We start from the raw sequence: 11376 nt of genomic DNA, 5'->3' as shown, positions 1-11376 counted from the left end.
ATAGAGAGTAGAGGATCTCTAATTTCTGTTTTTTTTTTTTTTAATAATTCAAATTTTAAGGAAAGAGACTTCATCACCAGAGTGTTGAGTAACTAATTAAGATTTCATTACTGATTAATATGATTTTGAATAGACAATAAAGAGACTTTGCTAAAAATTTATTATGACTGACATCTGAAACTTCACTCATTAGCTTACAAAATGACCTATTATTTCCAAGGATCTAGCAAGCAAAAGGAATTTTCTCAGATCATTAGCCAAAATGTCCTCTAAAACTCCAGGCAATCAAGGAAATTGGCTGAGCTGCATCTGAGACTTAGACACCTGAAGGACTTCACCAGCTTATCTCCATTGTTCTACACCCCCTGAATGTTCAGAAGATTCAGGAGCTAAAAAGAAGTCTTCTCAAAAACCGAAGATATCCTGGGCCCTAGAGAACAGTGGAAGATAAAGGGCAAATGATGAGTTTGGAGGCTAACAAAACAAAGGCCCAGATAAGGACAGATCTATCTCCTATATAAAAGAAATGAGCCAGGGGTAACTAACCATATCAAAATAGAAATATGCTGCTGCTGCTGCTGCTAAGTCACTTCAGTTGTGTCCGACTCTGTGCGACCCCATAGATGGCAGCCCACCAGGCTCCCTTGTCCCTGGGATTCTCCAGGCAAGAACACTGGAGTGGGTTGCCATTTCCTTCTCCAATGCGTGAAGGTAAAAAGTGAAAGTGAAGTCGCTCAGTAAGTGTCCGACTCTTAGTGACTTCATGGACTGCAGCCCACCAGGCTCCTCCATCCATGGGATTTTCCAGGCAAGAATACTGGAGTGGTGTGCCATTGCCTTCTCCGAGAAATAGCATAGACCCTCTCAAATGAGCCCAGTCAAAAGATTGTTGTTGTTCAGTCACTGAGTCCTGTCCGACTCTTTGTAACCCCATGTACTGCAGCATGCCAGGCTTCCCTGTCCTTCAGTATCTCCTGGAGTTTGCTCAAATTCATGTCCATTGAGGCAGCCAAAAGATACCAGGTAGGAAGATCACTCAATGTGGATGAATCTTCAATTTTTTTTAGGGGAAGCTAGAAAACTGAAGGTTTATGTGAAAGCTCCTAATTTCTAAATGGTGGCTCAAAGGAATTTAAAATTCTGTGTGAGTCAATAAAACATACTTTCAGGGTTGAATTTCCTCTATGAGCATACAGTTTTAACCATAGAGTTTTGCCATCCAAGGTAACATAGCAGAGTAAAAGCCTATTGACATTTCCAACCTAACTGGGAAGAAAAGAGTTAGGCATGTTTTGGAAATCATTATCAGTTCAGTCACTCAGCTGTGTCCAACTCTTTGTGACCCCATGAACTGCAGCATGCCAGGCTTCCCTGTCCATCACAAACTCCCGGAGCTCACTCAAACTTGTGTCCATCGAATCAGTGATGTCTTCCAACCATCTCATCCTCTGTTGCCCCCTTCTCTTCCTGCCCTCAATCTTTCTCAGCATCATGGTCTTTTCTAAGGAGTTAGTTCTTTGCATCAGGTTTTTTTCACATCACTCATTTTTTGAATGTTGAGTTTTAAGCTGGCTTTTTCACTTTCCTTTTTTACTTTCATCAAGAGGCTATTTAGTTACTCTTAGCTTTCTGCCATAAGGGTGGTGTCATCTGCATATCTGAGGTTAATGATATTCCTCCCAGCAATCCTGATTCCAGCTTGTGCTTCATCCAGCCCAGCATTTTGCATGTTGTACTTTCATGGCAGATAGATGGGGGAAACAATGGAAACAGTGACAGATTTTATTTTCCTGGGTTCCAAAATCACAGTGGACGGTGACTACAGCCATGAAATTAAAAGACACTTGCTCCTTGGAGGAAAAGCTATCTCAAACCAGGACAGCTTATTAAAAAGCAGACACATTACTTTTGCCGACAAAGGTCTGTCTAGTCAAAGCTATGGTTTTTCCAGTAGTTGTGTATGGATGTGAGAGTTGGACTATAAAGAAAGCTGAGCACCAAAGAATTGATGCTTTTGAACTGTGGTGTTGGAGAAGACTCTTGAGAGTCCCTTGGACTGCAAGGAGATCCAACCAGTCCATCCTAAAGGAAATCAGTCCTGAATATTCATTGGAAGGACTGATGCTGAAGTTGAAACTCCAATACTTTGGCCACTTGATGCAAAGAACTGACTCAATGGAAAAGACCCTGATGCTGGGAAAGATTGAAGGCAGGAGGAGAAGGGGATGACAGAGGATGAGATGGTTGGATGGCATCACCAACCTGACGCACATGAGTTTGAGTAAGCTGTGGGAGTTGGGAATGGACAGGGAAGCCAGGTGTGCTGCAGTCCATGGGGTCGCAAAGAGTCAGATACAACTGAGGGATGGGACTGAGCTGAACTGAACTCTGCATATAAGTTAAATAAGTAGGGTGACAATATACAGCCTTGTCGTACTCCTTTCCCAATTTGGAACCAGTTTGTTGTTCCATATCCGGTTCTAACTGTTGCTTCTTTACCTGCATACAGATTTACTATGGGTCTTTTTTATTTTTATGCCTTTCTGAGCACAGGACATTGGCCCCAGTCTACTTGAAACTTTGTATCATCCATTGGCCTGGGGTGAAGATTGGGAATTTTCATAGAAAAAATTTAAATAGAAAGAACAAGGTCATATTCAGCTCCTGATATTAAGAAACAGTTTTCCTTTGTCTACCATGCCAGCAAGCAGTAAGCAGCCATAGGTGGATGTGATAACCAGATAATAGTCTTTTATTCTAAGTAGTTAATCTCCCCACCAGTTAATTTAAATTAGCCATAGTGAATTCAGCATCTTTTCCACTCAGTGATACTTTCCCAATAAAAATAGAAATCTGTTCTAATGCATAAAAATCTAGCTAATTACTTATGTCACATCTAGTAGGTACAGCAGGGCAATGTTAGTTCTCGGCAGCAGGTACAGGGAGAGAGTGAGGCAAAGGATCCATTTCTGGTATCAGCAATTCAGGAGTTTAAGGTTCAAAGTGAACAGAAATCTAGAAACAGGAAATCATGTCAAAGCCAAAACAAGAGGCCCAGTCACCACAGGATCAACTAGATTGAAACCTACCAGGTCTCAAAAGTCAGTGGAAGTAAGATCTAGAACTGCCTTACTCAACATGGTAGCCTCTTGCCGCATGTGGCTGGGGAACATTTAAATGCATCTAGTCTGAACTGAAATCAGCTATTAAACCTAAGACCTACCCTGGAGTTAGAAGGCATTATGAAAAAGAATGTAAAATGTCTCATTAAGTTTTTGTTAGATTAAGATTCCATGTTAAAACAATAGTATTTTAGATATATTGGGCTAAATAAAATATTGTTACAACTCATTACACCAGTTGTGTTTTTTTACTTTTTTAGTGAGACTACTAGAAAAATTTTAAATAACATACGTATCTCATATTGTATTTATGTTAATCTAAGAGGTAAACTGTTACAGCAAAAGGAAAATACCCAAAATTAGAACTCCAGAATCAGCCTGCTGGCAAGGCATACAGTCTCTACACTTTCTGATGAAGTGAGGAAAGAGGTTTTGCCCTGTGGCAAAGCTGGAGGGCAGCTTTAGGTCTTCAAATACAGAAAGGGAAGTTAGACGAACAGAGAACTCTAGTAAAAACTGTATATGATCGTTGCTGGTTGTCAGACCTTTGTCAGCAAAGTGTTGTCTCTGCTTTTGGATATGCTGTCTAGGTTTGTGATAGCTTTTCTTCCAAGGAGCAAATGTCTTTTAATTTCATGGCTGCAGTCACTGTCCACAATGATTTTGGAGCCCAAGAAAATAAAATCTGTCACTGTTTCCACTTTTTCCCCTCTATTTGCCATGAAGTGATGGGACCAGATGCAATGATCTTAGTTTTTTGAATATGATTCAAAGCCATATGTGATTTTGGTTATTAAAATGACAGAAGAGTTGAGATAAGAAATGTTTGTAAAATTTTAAAAAGAAAATTTAAAGCAAATTTGAAAGAAATGTAAACATAAGTATAATGAGATCTATTTATTACGTTTGATAGGCTTTATTTTTTTAGAGTAGTTTTAGATTCTCAGCAATATTGAACAGAAGATACAGAAATTTCCCATATATACCCTGCCCCGACATGTGCATAGCCTCCCTCATTATCAACATCCCACACCAGAGGGGCACAAATTATGAACCTACACTTCAGTTCAGTTCAGTAGCTCAGTCGTGTCCGAACCTACACTGATACATCATAATTTTCCAAATTCCCTTGTTTGTATTGGGTTCACTCTTGATGTTGTATATCCTGTGGACAAATTTATGATGGCATATATCTATGACTATAGTATACAGTGTAATTTCATTGCCTGTATGTTTATCGCAGGGCTGTCACAAACGGTTGTATAAACTGTGTACTGCTCAATCCAGTCATAGTCCGTGTATGTACATATGTGGCACCTCGCTTTCTAGGCGCCTGGCACATGGTAGGCGTTCAGTAAACATTCAGTAAAGTGAATGAAAATGATTCCCTACTGTTCCTTCAGCTCCTCCTGTTGATTTGTGACCCAGGAGGATAAGATTGTAATATTAATACAGAAAAAAAAGTGATTTCTAGCCTAGAAGTTCTTTCCAAGTCTTTTTCAAATCAACAAATTCCCTGGCATCTAAATCCTAAGTCTAAACCTGTATATTCTAGTTTGAAAAAGACTTTCAACATTACCTCCAACCTGACATAGGACCTATGTTATTCTCATTTTATCATCAAAAACTTCATCTTTTCATAATTGCTCTTCTTTAGCTGCAAGATCCTGGCAAGTTTGGACTCATACTATGAGTCCAAAAAATGCTCATTTGAGGATTTTTTTATGAGTTGGCATATGAAATTTTTCCAGCTTTTGTATTTATTATAATCTAGCCCTTGTATTTTCATCTAACTTTTCATAGTATGCTCCAGCTTGCCCTCCTATATTTTGTTGAGGTAACACTGATTATTTCACTTAAATTCTTTCGACCGTTAATCAAAGATCTCCTCAATACAGAGGAGACTTCTCTCCAAACAGTAGGTCCTCAATATTAAATGCTAATTTGAGCTGACTTAGCTTTTTTATGACTGAATTTCTATTCATAATAAAACATTTAAGAGACCAGACTCCCTTTCTCAAGATATATCAATTAAAAAACATTTAAATACACACATCCAGCTATTAGTTATGTTTATTTAGAGGTCACTGGGTTATGGTGGGTCTTTGTTCTTTCTGAATTTTCTGAAATTTTCCAACTTTTTTCACTGAGTTAAAAAAACCTTTTAGTTGAAAAATAATGGAAGTACATCGTGTTTTTTTAAGGCAATAAAATAATTAAACATGTCAGAACTAGTTTTTTAAAGATTTAAGTCCTGCTCAGGAGTCAGGAGCTCTGTTCCTGATTCAAGACCTTCCTCCACGTTGCCTATGAAGGTGGCTGCAGAGACTGCCAGAGGGGAGAAAAACTGGGAGATGGAGCAATCATAGCAGCTCAGACATAAGTTAAGCAGAGAGAGGCTAGAGAGACAGTCTGAAGCTGGAAATAAAGCCATTTTATTTCATTTAATTCATTTGAGCATTTTCTACATGCCAGACATTTTCAAATTTATGTTCTTATTTTAATCTTTATACCACTGTATATAAAGTATTTATACACCCATTTTCAGATGGGGCAAGTAACTTTCTCAGAAATGTAAATAATTTGCACTAGCATGTAAGTAGCAGAAATGAGTCTCAACTTCACAATGGCTCTTCGAAAGATTCAAGCAAGAGAAGCTTGTGGTTTGCTTTTGTTAAGCTTCCAGAGCGATGCCTCTTAGAAAAAGTGTGGTGCACTTTGCATAGCCAAGTTCAGGCATTTTAAAGGAGCTCATCAAACCAGATTAGTTAGCCACATCATGTTCATGTGCTAGCAAGCAAGTTGGAGATACATTGCATGGACTCCTGGGATTCAGACTCTACAGGCCTTACTCGGTCATCACATTTCTTTGTATTAGCCCAAATCATAGGGTGGGATGAGGAGCTCACAGATGTGCAAGCTTCTACTCTGCCTACCTAATACAGTGTAAAAAACTGGCCAAGAGCCCAGTCTCTGGAGTAAGGCAATCTCAATGAAATTCTCTGTTCTGTTTCTTCCTAGCTGGTTGACCCTTAGTCCATGTCCTTAATCCTCTGAGGCTTAATTTCCTTCTCTGTATAAAGAAAAAAATCATAGTAATTATCTCATAGGTTTTAAGGAGTAAATGAGATAATATATGTGTAGTATTCAGTTCAGTACATGACATATTGTAAATATTAGATTCACGGTAGTCATTATGATCATTGCATCAATTTCCCATTGTGTTCAGACCTGACCAGTTTCTCTTTCTGGGGATGACAGGCAGCTTTAGCCCTCTACCATCTCCTGAGTCAAGGCTGTCACCTCTCCAGTGCTGGTTACAGCTCAGATACGTGAGGTGAAGAAAGTTTTACTCTTGTGGTTGGACTGAGTGCCTCACTTGCTGTTTCTTTTCTGTTTAATCATGTCACAGTTCAGTTCAGTTCAGTTGCTCAGTCGTGTCTGACTCTTGGTGACCCCACTGACTGCAGCACGCCAGGCCACCCTGTCCATCACCAACTCCCAGAGTTTACTCAGATGCATGTCCACTGAGTCAGTGATGCCATCCAATCATCTCATCTTCTGTCATCCTTTCCCAGCATCACGGTCTTTTCAAATGAGTCAGCTCTTCGAATCAGGTGGCCAAAATATTGGAGTTTCAGCTTCAGCATCAGTCCTTCCAATGAATATTCAGGACTGATTTCCTTTAGGATGGACTGGTTGGATCTCCTTGCAGTCCAAGGGACTCTCAAGAGTCTTCTGCAATACCACAGCTCAAAAGCATCAATTCTTCAGTGCTCAGTTTTCTATATAGAGGCAAAATCCAGGAAAAGTATAGATGTTTGAGATCTCAGGATTCATAGCCAGATTGCTTGGTTCTGCCACCTATTAAACCTCTGCCCTTCAGTATCCACATGTAAAATGGTGATAATAAGGATACCACAGTGTTAGACTTTATTTTGGGGGGCTCCACGGTGACTGCAGCCATGAAATTAAAAGACGCTTACTCCTTGGAAGGAAAGTTATGACCAACTTAGATAGCATATTCAAAAGCAGAGATATTACTTTGCCAACAAAGGTCCGTCCAGTAAGGCTGTGGTTTTTCCAGTGGTCATGTATGGATGTGAGAGTTGGACTGTGAAGAAAGCTGAGCGCCAAAGAATTGATGCTTTTGAACTGTGGTGTTGGAGACTCTTGAGAGTCCCTTGGACTGCAAGGAGATCCAAACAGTTCATTCTAAAGGAGACCAGTCCTGGGTGTTCATTGGAAAGACTGATACTGAGGCTGAAACTCCAGTACTTTGGCCACCTCATGCAAAGAGTTGACTCATTGGAAAAGACTCTGGTGCTGGGAGAGATTGGGGGCAGGAGGAGAAGGGGATGACAGAGGATGAGATGGCTGGATGGCATCACCGACTCAATCCACATGAGTTTGGGTGAACTCAGGGAGTTGGTGATGGACAGGGAGGCCTGGCGTGCTGCAATTCATGGGGTTGCAAAGAGTCGGACACGACTGAGCGACTGAACTGAACTGAACCATCTTACTACTAGTTTCCATTTGGGAGGGTTAAACGATTAATTTAGAAAACATGCCTAGAACAGTGCTAAGTGCATAGAACACTCAAAGGATAAGTACTGCTATTATTTATGTTACAATTTGCATATGAACAAATTGATGTTTGGAATTATATATCTGGTAAGTGTCAGAGCTATGATTTGAATCCTAGTCAGTATAGTGCTAAAGTCTAAGCCCCTAAGTGTTACTAATCATAACCACTTCTGCTGGAAAACAAAATGTTTACTTATTATTTTTAAATGTATAACGTTTATTTAAATAAAATGTTTATAAATAAATACATGGGCTTCCCTGGTAGGTCAGCTGTAAAAAATTTGTCTGCAATGAAGGAGACCAGGGTTCAATCCCTGTGTCAAGAAGATCCCTTAGAGAATGAAATGGCAACCCACTCCAGTATTCTTGCCTGGAAAATCCCATGGACAGAGGAGCCTGGTGGGCTACAGTCCATGGGGTAGCAAAGCGTAGGACACAACTTAGCGACTAAACCATGACAACCACAACTACACACACACACATATATATGTATTTATATCGTGTTAATTTTAAACAGTTTCTGCCCCTCCCAAAAAAATCCCACATGGGATTCCAATAACATTATAAAGCAGATAAGAAACTATGTGGTTGAAGGATAAGTAGATGCAAGCAGGAAATGGGAAGATCATGGGTGAGTCTGTGGCCTTCTCCAGGCCTTTCCATCATGACCAGAAGTCCCTTCTCCAACAATGGGCTTGAGAAACAGCATTAGTTTTCTGTTGCTGCCATAATACATCACCACAAATTTAGAGACTTAAAGCAACACAAATTTATTATCTTACAATTCTATAGGTCAGAACTGTAAGAACTGTAATCTGGCTTGGGTCAAAATGAAGATAGCAAAAGAATTGCATTCCTTTTTTGAGTCTCTAGGGGAGAATCTGTTTCCTTCTTCCAAATTCTAGTGGCTGTCTGCATTCCTTGGCCCATGGCTCATTTCTTCCATTGTCAAAGCCAGCAATGGGTTGGAGACCTTCATCACATCACATCTCTCTGACCCTTGTCTGTTGTGAACCTTCTCTCTGATCACAGCCAGAACTTCTCCAATTTAAAGGACTCATATGATTGGATTGGGCTTACAGGGATAACCCAGGATCATCTTCTCATCTCAAAGTTCATAGATTTGTTCATAGATTTGATCACATCTACAAAGTCTGGGATTAAGGCATGAACATTTTTGGTAGGGTAAGGGCAGAATTCTGCCTAACACAGCTACACAGAACACAGCATTTCAAAAAGCACTATATTATGGTAAACATTGCTAACTTTTTCTTCCAGTTACTGTAAGTTGATGACACTTTAGTGGTTTACAGAAAAATGAATCATACACAAACCAATTTTTTTCACATTAATGCATTTTTTAAAAGATAGTCACATAGTAAAACAGAAAAAATAGGAAGGCAGTGTAGTCTATGTTAAGCTAAGTACAAAAATGATTATTTGGGCTAGCTAATTACAAAAGTTATGAAGCTAATTACAAAGGATAAAAATTACATTTAGCATGATTTTTATATATTTGTATTTATTTATACCCTATCTCAGGGCTTCCCAGGTGGCACTAGTGATGAAGAACCCACCTGCCAATGTAGGAGACATAAGAGATTCGGGTTCGATCCCTGGGTTGAGTCAATCCCTGGGTCGGGATGATCCCCTGGAGGAGGGCATGGCAAGCCACTCCAGTATTCTTGCCTGGAGAATCTCATGGACAGAGGAGGGAGCTATAGTCCATAGAGCTGAAAAGAGTTGGACACAACTGAAGTGACAGCACACATACCCTATCTCATTCTACAAATATTAGTTAAGGCAGATAGATGATTTAGGTCTTAAAACTTTGCCATTGATGCACAATGTATTTAGCCAATAAGAGAGAAAATAGTTCATTTGCAAGTTAGTAATTCTACAGAAGGAGAAGGCATTGGCAACCCACTCCAGTACTCTTGCCTTGAAAATCCCATGGACAGAGGAGCCTGGTAGGCTGCAGCCCAGGGAGTCGTGAAGAGTCGGACACGACTGAGAGACTTCAATTTCACTTTTCAGTTTCATGCATTGGAGAAGGAAATGGCAAACCACTCCAGTGTTCTTGCCTGGAGAATCCCAGGGACAAGGGAGCCTGGTGGGCTGCCATCTCTGGGGTCGTACAGAGTCGGATATGACTGAAGCGACTTAGCAGCAGCAGAAATTCTACAGAAAAGGAAGACATTTAAGGTTCTTTCTTTCACAAAAATCATGGCATAAGTAATTATTCATAAACTATTAAACTTTGTGTTACTTAGTATTCCTTATCAACAGAACAATAGAAAAAGTATGGCTCTCATTTATTTTAGCTTGAAAGAAATTTACTCACTACCTCTTACAGAAAGGTTATGCCTCTACTGTATAATATCACTTACCCGTGGAATCTAAAAAATACGTAATATATAATACAAATAAATGTATATGTAAAACAGAAACATACTCACAGATAAAGAAAACAAACTATATAGTGGTAACAAAACCCTGAATATTCATTGGAAGGACTGATGCTTAAGCTGAAACTCCAATACTTTCTCCACCTGATGCAAAGAGCCAACTGATTGGAAAAGACCCTCATGCTGGGAAAGATTGAGGAGGGTAGGAGGAGAAGGGGGTGACAGAGGATGAGATGGTTGGATGCCATCATCTACTCAATGGACATGACTTTGAGCAAACTCTAGCAGATAGCAAAGGACAGGGCATTATTGGGTAATAACTTCTAATGGAGTACTATGTGTAAAAATATAGAATCACTATGCTGTACCCCTGAAATGATATAATATTGTAAATCAACTATACTTCAATAAAAAAGGAAAGGTTATGTCTCCATGGCAGTTCTCTCCTGCAAACAGTCCACAAAGGAGCTATGCTCTCAAGAGCCCCAGAGCAGGTGGGCTGCAGAGCTGACCAACCTCTGTTTCCTCATCAAGGGCTCTGTGTTGCCACCCATGCCCATAGCTTCTTCTCACCACATCTGCCCTTTCTAACCTCTGCCACTTTTGCAGTTGTTCCCTTTAGTCTCCAATCCTCTTTCTTCTCTAACTCCCTCCACTCATCCCCTGCTTCATGGACTTACCAAAGAAAAGTTAGCAAAATCACTTTTTTACAAGCAGGATTAATCAATCAGAGTACTCTGGTGGTTCTTTGTTTTGTTTTGTTTGCTTGCTTGTTGATGTAGTTAATTCGGCCATGATGATGCAGAAAGCATAAGTTTTGATTTGACACTTTCTCTGCAGTGTTTATTTTAATTATGGGTTAGAGCTGTTTTTGAAGATTCAGAGTTGTTGAAGGATGGAAGTCAGATAGGCAAATATTTACAGTAATTTCATCAGAATACAAAAGAATTCCAGATAAATTATTATGCTAAAAAATATAAAAAAAGAATTGCTTAGAAAAAGTTAATGATTTGAACACTTTTGCAATATTAATTGGCCCTAAAATATGCACAAAAACAATGCACCAAGTATTAATTAGAAGCATGACAGGAATACATTATAAGCCTAAATCCATCTTTTTCTCCCTCAATCATTCATCAGAAAACAATCTTTCATTGAGAGTAAAGGCCAACAACAAAAATGAAGGACAGGTTAACTTTTTAAAGAAAACTATTAAAATATATGCCACCCTATCTTTGTAATTTGGTAAAATAAGCTAA

Source organism: Bos indicus, chromosome 20 (assembly GCF_029378745.1).
Source record: "Bos indicus isolate NIAB-ARS_2022 breed Sahiwal x Tharparkar chromosome 20, NIAB-ARS_B.indTharparkar_mat_pri_1.0, whole genome shotgun sequence".
NCBI lineage: Eukaryota > Metazoa > Chordata > Mammalia > Artiodactyla > Bovidae > Bos > Bos indicus.
The sequence above is the reverse complement of the archived record's forward strand: the minus strand, read 5'-3'. Positions refer to the sequence as shown.